We start from the raw sequence: 12,966 nt of genomic DNA, 5'->3' as shown, positions 1-12,966 counted from the left end.
GGGCGAAGACCAGGCAACCCTCGAACACGTCCATATCTCCAGTTGCTCTCCAGCTTGCAAGCAGAAGCAATTCAGAGGTTTCCCAGGAATACGAATGAAGATGAACAAGAAGAAGAAGAAGAAGAATACTCTCCTGATCGCTAAACTAATTAGACTTGGGAACTACTTTATATGGGAACTACTACTTACTTTACTTGGGAACTGTAAATAGATGTTGTGTATAACAGGCTCATCACACATAAGTTGTATTGTACATTATAGTAAATAAACTTTATACTTCTACTTAAAAGATAGATTCTAAATTTTTCTTTATCCCTTCTATCCCTTCAATTCCAATTTATCATATAATAGGTTATAACTTCTGTCCAGTTTGTTAAAATTTCTTTAACAACTTCTGCGCTTCCTGTTTAGCATCTCGATCATCTTCGTTCTTTGCAGGATAATCAAGGGCCATTTTTAAATATTTCGTAGCTAGCTCTTTTTAATTTAATTTTAAGTAGGTTTTTCCCAACATTAATAAATTTTGACTATAGAAATTGGGATCAATTTCCTCTGCAGTTTCAAAATATTTTAGAGCTTCCTCGAATGATGAAGATGGCGGTTCTCCAAATATTACAGATGCAATTTTTCTTTGATACCATGTTAAATCAGAAACTTGATAGCACCAAGTACCAAGCACGTACATAAGTGTTGGTTCTTTTGGATTTAGTTCCATTGCTCTCTGCGACATTAAACATATTCGATACAATTGCTTGACATTGTGTCAGGGAATGAAATATTTATAAGTATATATATATATATGTCGGATCATCACTGGAAATGGGGTTGTGGGCGTCAAATGAATCTTCTCGAGGATTAGCCATTGATATGGTACACACAGGCGTAGTTTATTACAATGATAGAATTATTACAGTCTTAAGAATTGATCACGGCGGTTCGGCACTCGCGACACTAGTGACGATGCTCTCGGGCTAAATAACGAATCCGCGGCCAACGGGATGACAACAGAACGTACTCACAAAGTCCAAGTCTGAGAATAATCACTGATCGCGAAAGCGTTACTCTTTGATCGATGAGATCGCGAGCGAGAATGCCTTTCCCGTCCCGATGATGCCACACAGGAAAACTATAACGGGGTGTGTCTAAGGATACGAGATCATCGGTATCGTCGAGAAAAGCCTTCGTTCAGAAAGTGTTGCTGCTAATTGGTTAATCTCCATATCGGTGGTTAGAAAAGGATGCTAGCCGCCCTCGAGGGAAAGTTGCTAGTGGGAGACGCCGCTCGTTGAAAAATATGTCTCCCCTATCTTCCCGTAGTTGGGACAAAGACCGTTTGTCCGTTTGAAGAACTTTAGTTAACTAAACCTTAAGATTTATAACGGGCCCTCGGGCTAGCCGAACATGTACTGCGGAGACGCATCGACATCTGGCAATCATCTTACTCGAAGAATAGGGTCTGCACGTGGCGAGCCACGGGACAGAAACCGTTGGAATGTTTACTGTCGCGTGTCGCCACGAATATTTCTTTTAAGGAGAGCTATAGAATTACTCCATACCTTTGTTAGGCAAAGCGTTCATCCCGTGACCGCGGCTACGTTCGGCGACTGACTGTCGCCTCGAGCCCAAGCTCATTATCACAATTCTCGAATAATTACAATCGGGTTGAATAACTACAATTGTTCAATTACAGCTATAGTAGACTCTAGGTTGCAATGTTGCGGGATTATCCAAAATTCCAAAGGCTCCGGTGTTCCTTCATCTCCGACACGGCCATCCTGACTATCACACGTTCTCGTGTGTAACTAAAATATCGTATTTCTTACATTAGATTCGATACAACTGACATTATTTGCGATTTAACTAAATGTCCAAGTAAGTCAAGGGTCCAGTGCAATAACAAAGTTTCGTTCGGAGGTTTGACAACAGAAAAATAAAAGAGAATAGCAATTTGTAATGTTATAATTTGTATTCAAAGTGTTAGGTGCGTTCTGTGAGTCGCCAGTCAGACCGTAATGACACAACAGATCATTTTCGATTTCGTACACCGGTGAACCTCAGTTTGTTGGATCATATTGCCACGTTGGGTGCATTACACCCAGAAAGCACGTAAGCCCACTCAACGGGTTACAACAAAAGCACGTAACCCCACTCAACGGGTTACAACAAAAACACATCAACCCACTCAACGGGTTACAACAAAAGCACGTAAGCCCACTCAACGGGTTACAACAAAAACACATCAACCCACTCAACGGGTTACAACAAAAGCACATAAAACCACTCGGTGTATTACTATGACCACAACGCAGTGTTAATGATCCTCTGAGGTCAGTGTACTTGCATCGTTATTGTCACCGCCGTTGTCATCACCGCAGACCTCTAACTCAGCAGGGACGCAACCTTCTGGCATTTTTCTCAGTCTGTCGTGTCTGTCCTTATATGATCGTTTGCCGTCTAAGGTTTTTAGGGTATATCTATCTCCTTCCAAAATCTCTGCTATTACGAATGGACCCCTGAATTTCGGATCTAACTTCGTCTGGTTTCTTTCCTCGTTTTTACGTAACACGAAATCGCCAAGGTTGAACCTAACTATTTTAGCTTTGTTTTCGTCGAACCTATCCTTATCGTATTTGGCGCTTGCTTCTATATTCTTTACCGCCTGCTGTCTTACATGGGAGATATTTACCTCTCTTTCTTCGATACTGTCGGGTAGGGATAAGCCGTAGGGTCTCGCTGATTTACCGATTACTAGTTCCAACGGGCTTGACTTAGTCACGCGGTTGATGGTACAATTTAAGGCCAGTTGTATTTCCCCGATCGCGTCTTGCCAGGACCGCCCGGTGGTTTCTATTGTTGTGAACATGTTTTTTAGCGTACTCATAATACGCTCTACCTGCCCGTTGGCCCTACTAGCTCCGGTCGCAATTAAATGGAGTTTAATGTGTTTATCTTGACAAAAGTCTCGAAATTCTTTGCCCGTAAAACATCTTCCCTGATCCGCTATTATCCGGCAGGGACTGCCGAACAAAAATATAGCGGACTTAAGCGCTTTAATGGTGTTAATGGAGTCTAACTTACGGGTATGGTGCAAGTATACGAACTTGGTGAAGGCGTCGATCAACGCAATGACGTATTCCTTCGAATCGTTTTTACCGCTTAGTTTGCCCGTTATGTCCATATGAACCGTATGCCAAGGTATACTGGTCTTATGTATGGGGTGTAATTCGGCTTGTACTGTACCCGAACTTGCCTTTGAAACTCGACAAGCATGACAGTTCTCTACGAATTTGCGAACATACTTCGCCATTCCTTCGAACCAGTAATACTCGTACAGTTTCTCAAGCGTTTTATCCCAACCTAAGTGCATAATGGACTGGTGCACATGGTTAATAACAGACCACCTAAACCCTCTCGAAACGATGGGCAGGCAGAGAGTTCTACCTTTTCTCTGTATTTTACGATGAAGGGTGCCGGACCGTAACTCATACGTATTCGCGACGTCTTCCGCGAGCTCTTCGTTCTGTAATTTATCGACGATCTCAGAAATTTGTGGGTCGCGACGTTGTTCCGCTAGTAGCCAATCGTCGAAGATTTCGGTTAGGTTAATTTCTTTCTCTACAATTTTGCTGAACGTACTGCGATCCAAGTCTACGGGATTTCGCGAAAAGAAATCTACGTGGGCCATTCGTTTACCTTCCCGGTACATAATGTCAAAGGTAAAAGTTTGCAGGTAAGCCCACCATCTGTAAACCCTGTCGTTCAAGTGTACCTTATTACTGGATGCTTTCAGGGAGTTGCAATCGGTGACAACGAGAAATTCTCGTCCGTGTAAGTAATGACGGAAGTGCTTGACGGCGTTTACAACTGCTAACGTTTCCAATTCGTAGGAATGATACCTAGATTCCGCAGGGCTAGTTCTTTTACTGTAATATTCCACTACTCGATTTTTACCTTCGACCCTGTGCATTAAAATGGCTCCATATCCTTCCGAGCTAGCGTCCGTATGTAGTTCTATGGGGTAATTGGGGTCAAATATCATTAGCACCGGCTCGTCAGTCAGGACGGAAATTACCTTTTGTCTTATCTGTTCGTGCCTATCCGTCCAAGGTATATTCTTGTTATTCGAGGTAAGTGCATACAGGGGTTTCATTACTTGTGAAAATTTGGGAATGAAGTTTCGGAAATAAGAGGCCAAACCTATGAACCGTCTAAGTTGTGTGACGGTCGACGGTGCAGGTAAAGAACTCAAGGCTTGTATTTTACCCGGGTTTGGACGGACTTCTCCGTTACGAATTACATATCCCAAGTAGAGTACCGATGTCTTTAAAAAGGAGCATTTTGAAAAGTTAAAGGAGAATCCGGCTTTCACGAGGGTATCTAATACGGTGCTCAACCTTTCTAGGGCTTGATCTACTGAGTCGGCAATAATTAGGACGTCGTCCAAGTAAACAACAACGAACGAATACGCGAGGTCGCCTAAGGCGTTGAGAATGGCCCTCTGGAAAACGGATGGTGCATTTTTCAATCCGAACGGCATAGTCACGTACTCGTATTGCCCGTCGGGTGTAACGAACGCCGTATATTCCGTCGAATTAGGATGAATGGGAATTTGGTGGAATCCACTGGCCATGTCCAGGCTAATGAAGTATCTCGCCTTCTGCAATCTCGCGATTTGATCCGCGATGAGGGGTAGGGGATACCGGTCCGCGACAGTATTTTTATTTAATGCCCGAAAATCTACGCACAGTCTATCTGAGCCGTCTTTCTTCTTTACAAGTAAGATAGGGCTCGCGAACGGTGAGTTGCTCGGCCTCACGATTTTTGCTCTAATTAACTCGTCTATTCTCTCACGCACTATCCTACGCTCTTCTTCGCTAAGTCGGTAGGGACTTCTTTGCACGGTAACATTAGGATCGATTAACCGTATTTCCAACTAGCCCGTGCTTACGCGAGTACGTGGGAAGCCCGTAATGAATGAATCTTTGAATTTCTCGAGGACAGAAATTAACCGACTTTTATCATTACCAACCACGTCAGTGTCAACCGCATTGATATTGATCTCGTCCTCGGGGGTTTTACTACAGGCATTAATAGTCTTCGTTTTACAAATATCGACGCTATTTCGTGTAATAGTTACATCAAAACCCTGGCTTAAGATCCCGCGGCCAATCATGATATCATAATGCAAGTGACTATCGGCCAGAACGTGAAAGGTTATCTCCAATGTAAAACAGTTAATGCGTACCGTAGATAAAATCTGGGATGTACTCTTAACGCAGGTGTTTCCTATTCCTCGCATAACTACTATATCTGTCGTTCTCCTACCGGAGAATTTCGGAGCGACAGATTCTCTAATTAATGAGCACTCGGCTCCGGAATCGAAGTAAAATGGGAACGACTCACCCAGATGACTTAAACTACCGGCTAGGGACTCCACCACGCAGGAGTTGGACTTTACGCTCATCCTTGGGGCCTGGTCTACCGTCCCTTCCGCATTACACCTGTAGCAAACCGCCTTGGACGGTGCGGCCGGTCGGTTTCCTTCCTGGCGTCGTGCATCCCTCTGCTGTTCGTTCTGCATCCTCTTGCGGCAGTCCTTTATTCTGTGTCGGAGAGTACCACAGTAATGACACCTCGTCTGGTGGCCCGATAACTTGCGTCGCTTAGCTTCGGGTTCCGCCGGTGCATATCTCGGAGAAAATGTCGACTCTTCTTCGTAACAGAAGGGTCGCATTTCGCTCAGGAATTGGTCCTCCGTTCTGATATCGCTCGTGAGGGCCAATCGTTTAAGACGTTGGTCGTGTGGAATTAATATGTAGAGAGTGACAGCGTTAAGTATTTCGTCTAGCGTAGAATGTTGCCACCGCGTCTGCAGGAGGGAACGGACACGGCCGGCAAACGCCCCCGTGGATTCGCCCACTCCCCGCGGTTCCCTGGATACCTTGATTAACGATGAGGACGTCGTCTCCCGGCCACCGAACTGTGTAAGGAATCGTTCCTTAATTCTAGGCCAAGTAACTTCTCCGTTTCCCGTCGTACACGCAAGCCAATGTGCTGCAGAACCCTGTAGAGAGTCACTTAAGGCAGAGTGTAGCGCGTCATCTCGCAGGGGGTTGTTCTGTAGGGCCCTACTAACAGCCGCGCACCACGCGGCTGGGTCGGCGCCTGCGACTTCTGGGTTAAAATGTGGTAATTTGGTGGTTCCCGTATTTGGCCTTTGCATTAGCGTATGAATTAGGTTGTTCATGACAGCGACCTGCCCTTCCAGCGCTCGAAGCCGTTCTGATCCCACTTCTGATGTCGGATTGGCACTGGGAGTGGGGTTGTGAGCGTCAAAGGAATCTTCTCGAGGATTAGCCATTGATACGGTACACACAGGCGTAGTTTATTACAATGATAGAATTATTACAGTCTTAACAATTGATCACGGCGGTTCGGCACTCGCGACACTAGTGACGATGCTCTCGGGCTAAATAACGAATCCGCGGCCAACGGGATGACAACAGAACGTACTCACAAAGTCCAAGTCTGAGAATAATCACTGATCGCGAAAGCGTTACTCTTTGATCGATGAGATCGCGAGCGAGAATGCCTTTCCCGTCCCGATGATGCCACACAGGAAAACTATAACGGGGTGTGTCTAAGGATACGAGATCATCGGATTCGTCGAGAAAAGCCTTCGTTCAGAAAGTAAGGGAAATTGACGTTGCTGCTAATTGGTCAATCTCCATATCGGTGGTTAGAAAAGGATGCTAGCCGCCCTCGAGGGAAAGTTGTTAGTGGGAGACGCCGCTCGTTGAAAAATATGTCTCCCCTATCTTCCCGTAGTTGGGACAAAGACCGTTTGTCCGTTTGAAGGACTTTAGTTAACTAAACCTTAAGATTTATAACGGGCCCTCGGGCTAGCCGAACATGTACTGCGGAGACGCATCGACATCTGGCAATCATCTTACTCGAAGAATAGGGTCTGCACGTGGCGAGCCACGGGACAGAAACCGTTGGAATGTTTACTGTCGCGTGTCGCCACAAATATTTCTTTTAAGGAGAGCTATAGAATTACTCCATACCTTTGTTAGGCAAAGCGTTCATCCCGTGACCGCGGCTACGTTCGGCGACTGACTGTCGCCTCGAGCCCAAGCTCATTATCACAATTCTCGAATAATTACAATCGGGTTGAATAACTACAATTGTTCAATTACAGCTATAGTAGACTCTAGGTTACAATGTTGCGGGATTATCCAAAATTCCAAAGGCTCCGGTGTTCTTTCATCTCCGACATATATATATATATATATATATATATTAATATATTATCATGAAATATACCAGCATATGTTTCTTAATATTATATGACTCTTTTATTTGTGCTTTTACTCCTTCATAAAGAGTCTTAGAATTAAGGAGAATCGATGCTCATTTGTGTGCAGCCCAATTATCCTCTTTTATCTCAAGTGCTTCAAGTATTAAATCATAAGCTTCGAAAATTAATTTCTTTCCATCCACTTCACTCACAATTTTAGACAATTTATACATTGCTCTACACAAACGCCATATAATTTCAATATCACCGCTATCCTATAAAAATATTCAATTTTATTATCTACATTTATAAGTGATATACATAATGTCATTACTTTATAATTTATTAGAAGGTCATGTATTTCCTGGTATTGTTCTTGCTCGTATAATGCATCGGCTTTTGCTATTAGAACTTCTTTTGTAGTTATGATTGCTTCGTTGTCACCTCTCTTTTTTGTAAGACCCCAAATACCCATAGCAGTGAACGACGATATGGTACATAATTTTGTTGTTAACATGTACTGATTGCTGCTCTAATAATGAAAACTAATTGAATAATTTTGTATAATATATTAAAATTTATAGATCTGTGGCGGCACGGGCCACGGAACTTTTCAACGGCTCCGGATGCAAAGCGCGACGCCGCCAAAGCGCAACACCGACGTGCCCAATGTACCATCGGTATCTTCACACTCTTTCCGCCGAATTCTCGGAAGAGCATACACGTGCCAGCACTGGCGGCACATCTAATGAATGCACGCTAGTGGGGGATATCGATGGGCTACGAAGGGAAGAATCTGCGCGATCCGAAACAAAAGCAGAGTCAGTCTGTCTTGCGCCATTAAATGTGTAACTCCTCGGTACTATTTGCATAGCAACGCGTCGAATGATCTCTCGGTGTCTATCGTTATTTGTTAGTTGTTACCTATTGTCTGTTAAGTGTAATTGTTAGTTGTTAATTGTTAACTCTGATTGTTGATTAGTTCTAATTAAACTATTGTTCGTTAAAAACACCAAGAGTAGTTCCTTACGCACCCATCACCATACCACCTCAAACTGGTGACCCCGACGTGATTTAACGTGATATTTAGTGAAAGAGGTGACCGTGATAGTGCTATCGTTTTTAACCACCGATTTTGAGTGCACCGCGACGATGGAAAGTAATACACAGGGAACCATAGCCAGCCAGGTGATCAGCATGTCTCCACTGCTACCCACGAACACGGCGGCATGGTTTGCCCTTCTGGAGAGATAATTCGAGGCAGCGCGAATTACGGAAGACACCATTAAGTACGTGACGCTGGCAAAATGCCTCAACGATCAACAGCTCCAGGACGTCGAAGACCTAATGACGAACCCTCCAGACATCGGACGCTACGAGAAATTAAAACATGCGCTCATTCGCAAATTATCCGATACGGACGCGACCCGGATAAAGAAGTTGGTGGAAAGCGTGGAGATGGGAGATAGAAAGCCATTACCAACACTTAAAAAAACTCTCCAGTCCCTCCACGCCCGATGATTTTACCCTCACGCTGTGGAGGAACCGATTACCCGCCCGCATCAGGCGTGTCCTCGCGGCAGTCGACGATTCGGACCCAGAAAGGTTATTGCGGCAGGCGGACCTGATCGCTGAAGAATTCACGGAGGATTTTCAGCGCACCGCCCGGGTAACGGCAGTAATGGACCCACCAGCGCAAAACGCTGGAGTATACGAACCAATGGCCGCCGCAATCAACGTGTTGAGCGAGCAAATATCACAGTTGCAGGCACAGATGAACGCGTTGAGCATGATTAATCATCGTCGACCACGATCACGATCACGCTCGCGTTCGCGATACCACCGACGTTCGCGCTCGCGAGATCGGCCACGGCAAGACGGTCTGTGTTTCTATCATGCAAAGTTCGGAGAACGCGCGAGGAGCTGTCGTTTCCCATGCACGTGGAAGTCGGGAAACGAGACCAGCCGTCCGTAGACGCGGCAGACGACGACGGCCTGAGTTCCCGCCGCATCTTCGTTACGGACAAGGGAACGAAGATCTCTTTCCTTGTAGACACCGGCGCCGACATCAGCGTATACCCCCGCAGTAAAATCCATAGGCACGTCAAGAAAAACGCGTACGAACTATTCGCGGCCAACTGGGGACGCGCATCGCAACGTATGGTACCACTACGATTGGCCTTAACCTGTCCCTAAGACGAGCCTTCGAGTGGAACTTCGTAATTGCTGACGTTCAAACGCCTATCATAGGCGTAGATTTTTTAAGCCATTATGGGTTGCTCGTGGACCCGCGAAACAAACAACTCCTCGACACGACAACCCAATTATCAACAAGGGGATACGCTGCCACGACGGAAGAAATATCCATCAAAACCGTAATCGGCGAATCGGTCTACCATCGACTATTGGCGGAGTTTCCGGATCTAACTCGTCCACCGGCCTTCGGACGAGAGAAAATCCGACACAGTGTGGTACACCATATTGAAACCACACCCGGGCCACCCGTCTACAGTAAACCTCGACGTCTCGCACCGGATCGTCTCAAGCAAGTCAAGGCGGATTTCGCAACAATGATCGAGCAAGGAGTGATGCGGCCATCGAAGAGTCCATGGGCATCACCCCTGCATGTCGTCCCAAAGAAGGACGGAAGTCTACGACCATGCGGCGACTATCGTGCGTTGAACGCTCGCACCATACCCGACAGGTACTCCCCACCACATATCGAAGATTCCGCGCAACATCTGTACGGTAAGCGTGTCTACTTAAAAATCGACCTTGTCCGCGCTTACCACCAAATCCCGATCGCGCCAGAAGACGTTAAGAAAACCGCGATCACGACACCTTTCGGACTTTTCGAAGCAACCAACATGATGTTTGGGCTTCGAAACGCCGCGCAAACGTGTCAAAGATTCGTTGACGAAATTACCCGTGGTCTGGACTTCGTGTTCGCTTACATAGACGATTTCTTAATCGCATCCGAAACCGAAGAACAACATCGCGAACACCTTCGGATTTTGTTTGAACGCTTAAACGAGTATGGCGTAGTCATCAACCCAGTAAAGTGCGAATTCGGTGTGAACGAAATCACATTCTTGGGACACACCGTAAACGCCGACGGGATAAAGCCGCTAGCCGAACGCGTTGACGCTATTGTAGAAGTACCGCTCCCCGGGACCGTTAAATCACTACGCAGGTACCTCGGTATGATTAATTTCTACCGACGTTTCATACCGGGGGCCGCAAAAATTTTTCAACCCCTAAACGACCTATTAAAAGGAGGAAAAAAGGGCAACGCGCCCATCAAATGGACAGAGCAATCCGAAGCCAGCTTCCGCGAGTCGAAACGCGCCCTCGCTAACGCCACGATGTTAGCGCATCCGATACCTGGCGCACCTGTTAGCCTCGCGGTAGACGCATCCGACTATGCAATAGGAGCGGTCCTCCAGCAACGCGTCAACGACTCTTGGCAGCCGTTAGGTTTCCTTACCAAACCGTTGAACTCCGCGCAGCGAAAGTACAGCGCGTACGACCGCGAATTACTCGCTATGTACACTGCGGTAAAGCGATTTCGACACGCCATTGAAGGGAGAAATTTTATAATTTACACCGATCATAAACCCCTTACATATGCGTTCAACCAAGATCCTGATAAGTGTTCGCCGCGACAATTCCGGCAACTAGATTACATCGGACAATTCACTACCGACATAAGATATATCAAGGGGTTAGACAATAATGTTGCCGACGCTCTGTCACGCATCGAAGCGATAGGAAAGTCTGTGGACCATCGAGCTCTCGCCGCCGCGCAAGAAGCCGACAAAGAACTAAGCAACATCGTCAACTCCGGTACATCCGCGCTACGGTTAAAGAAAATACGTTTCCCCGATCACGACGTAGAAATATATTGCGACGTATCGGGTGACTTTGTACGACCGTACGTACCGAAATCCTTGCGGCGCGACGTATTTAATTCGCTCCATGGACTTTCCCATCCAGGGATACGTGCCACTCAAAACCTTTCGTTTCGTCTGGCCGTCCATAAACAAGGACTCCCGAAATTGGACACGACAATGTATCCCGTGTCAACAATGTAAAGTCACCAGGCACGTATCCTCACCCGTCGGAACATTCGGAGAGTTAGCGGGCCGTTTCGAACACTTACACATAGACATTATCGCGATGCCATATTCAAAAGGCTACCGATATTGTCTAACGTGTATCGACCGTTTTTCGCGTTGGCCCGAAGCCATTCCCATCGCCGACATGGAGGCGGCAACCGTCGCTTCGGCTCTCCTTTCCACGTGGATATCTCGTTTCGGCGTGCCTTTAAAAATAACGACCGATCAAGGACGCCAGTTCGAGTCGAACCTATTTAACGAACTATGCCGGTTGCTCGGCATCAGACATTTGCGCACGACAGCCTATCACCCCGCGTCCAACGGGATGGTAGAGCGCCTGCACCGACAACTAAAAGCAACAATCAAATGCCACGATACCGAGCAACTGGGTGGATATCTTGCCGATAGTTCTATTAGGCATACGAACAGCTATTAAAGAGGACCTAAACGCGACGGCAGCCGAAATGGTTTATGGCACCGGCATACGATTGCCGGCAGAATTTTTTATACCGACTAAACAACAGGCCAATTCGGAATTCGCAAGTCGCCTAAAAGACCGAATAGGAAAAATCAGGCCTCATTCAATTACGTGACACGGCGAAAAGAGAACCTTCGAGTTCCGCGACCTCGAAACATCGCCTTATGTATTTCTGCGTCGCGACGCCATCGGAGACCCCTTACAACCACCCTACGACGGGCCGTATCAGGTTATAGAGCGAGGAAAAAAGACCTTCACTATTAAAATAAATAATAAAAACGTAATAGTGTCCATAGACCGATTGAAACCCGCATTTCTATTTAACGATAATATTGAACACCATAGCACGGAAAAGCGCAATGTAACAATACCGCCCGGTGCCCGAAACGAACAAAGCGAAGGGGACTCAAGAGTTCATCACACCACACGCGCGGGCAGGAGAGTTCGATTTCCTGATTGGTTTCAGGCGGGTCTCGGATAGGCGTTAGGAGCCGGCGAACGTGCACCCTTGCCTGTAACATTTATACATTTTTCATTTATATAGCGTTATCACTGGTAAGGGGGTACTGTGGCGGCACGGGCCACGGAACTTTTCAACGGCTCCGGATGCAAAGCGCGACGCCGCCAAAGCGCAACACCGACGTGCCCAATGTACCATCGATATCTTCACACTCTTTCCGCCGAATTCTCGGAAGAGCATACACGTGCCAGCACTGGCGGCACATCTAATGAATGCACGCTAGTGGGGGATATCGATGGGCTACGAAGGGAAGAATCTGCGCGATCCGAAACAAAAGCAGAGTCAGTCTGTCTTGCGCCATTAAATGTGTAACTCCTCGGTACTATTTGCATAGCAACGCGTCGAATGATCTCTCGGTGTCTATCGTTATTTGTTAGTTGTTACCTATTGTCTGTTAAGTGTAATTGTTAGTTGTTAATTGTTAACTCTGATTGTTGATTAGTTCTAATTAAACTATTGTTCGTTAAAAACACCAAGAGTAGTTCCTTACGCACCTATCACCATACCACCTCAGATCATTAATATTAACATTGCACTTACAATTTGCAAG

General features: G+C 46.2%; 1 pseudogene; it reads right to left on the bottom strand.

Moving 5' to 3' along the window:
* Window positions 1–326: 326 nt before the first annotated feature.
* On the bottom strand, window positions 327–12,966 carry LOC117232556 (annotated as a pseudogene).

The sequence above is a fragment of the Bombus vosnesenskii genome, unplaced genomic scaffold (assembly GCF_011952255.1).
Source record: "Bombus vosnesenskii isolate JDL3184/JDL3185 unplaced genomic scaffold, Bvos_JDL3184-5_v1.1 scf7180000013289, whole genome shotgun sequence".
NCBI classification, from domain to species: Eukaryota; Metazoa; Arthropoda; class Insecta; order Hymenoptera; family Apidae; genus Bombus; species Bombus vosnesenskii.
Note: the sequence above shows the minus strand (reverse complement) of the source record. Positions and strands in the feature narration are given on the sequence as shown.